Genomic DNA, 836 nt, shown 5'->3' on the forward strand with positions numbered 1-836 from the left:
GCACACACACATACACACATATACAGGAGAAAATCATAATATTATATTAATTTTATTACAAATTTATTCACTTTAAACGAAATATTATTTTGTTAATTAATATTATCTTTTTATTTGCAAAAATTTTTATATCATACTACATAGTAGTGATAACGTTTTTTTTTTTATTCAAAATGTAGAATTTAATAATTCCTTATCAGAATCCAGGAGAAAACAAAATTGGGAATTCCGTTTGTGAGAAAAAAAAAAAATTTATGAAATTGATATCTCATAAAAAAAAGTTTTGATCACCATTACATACATCCAATCACCCCCCTCCCCTTCCCTACCCCTCTAATATAATTTAAAAATAAACAATTAAATATGTAAAATAATTAAATAATAAAAATAAAATAAAATGTTTATTTAATGGGTTTTTTGTTTTTAATACCATTTTGAGATATTTTTATATTTATACAATAGAAAAGAAAAAAGTATTTTTCGCGATACGGTCCACAATATTTCACTTTTTTCGAATGATACGAATGAGTTAATTTTTGTTAATTTTGTATAAAAAAAGCATAGCAGTAACGTAACACATACTTTCTTTTCGTTTTGTTTCGTTTCTTTTTTTTCCTATTAGGGTGAATCAAAAATTCGTGCATTTATTATATTGAAACAACTCGTCAACTATCGCAAGATTTTGAAAAGAAAAAATACTGCTCCGCAGTATTCCTGGACATAAGGCAAGCTTTCGAMHAAKTCTGRCACACCGSACTACTTTWYAAACTTAAGAAAATATTTCCATATCCTTTTTTCCTGATCCTTAAATCCTACCTTGCAGATAGAAAATTCAT

The sequence above is a fragment of the Polistes canadensis genome, unplaced genomic scaffold, assembly GCF_001313835.1.
Source record: "Polistes canadensis isolate GaletaPanama2010 unplaced genomic scaffold, ASM131383v1 scaffold_601, whole genome shotgun sequence".
In the NCBI taxonomy this organism is placed as follows: Eukaryota; Metazoa; Arthropoda; class Insecta; order Hymenoptera; family Vespidae; genus Polistes; species Polistes canadensis.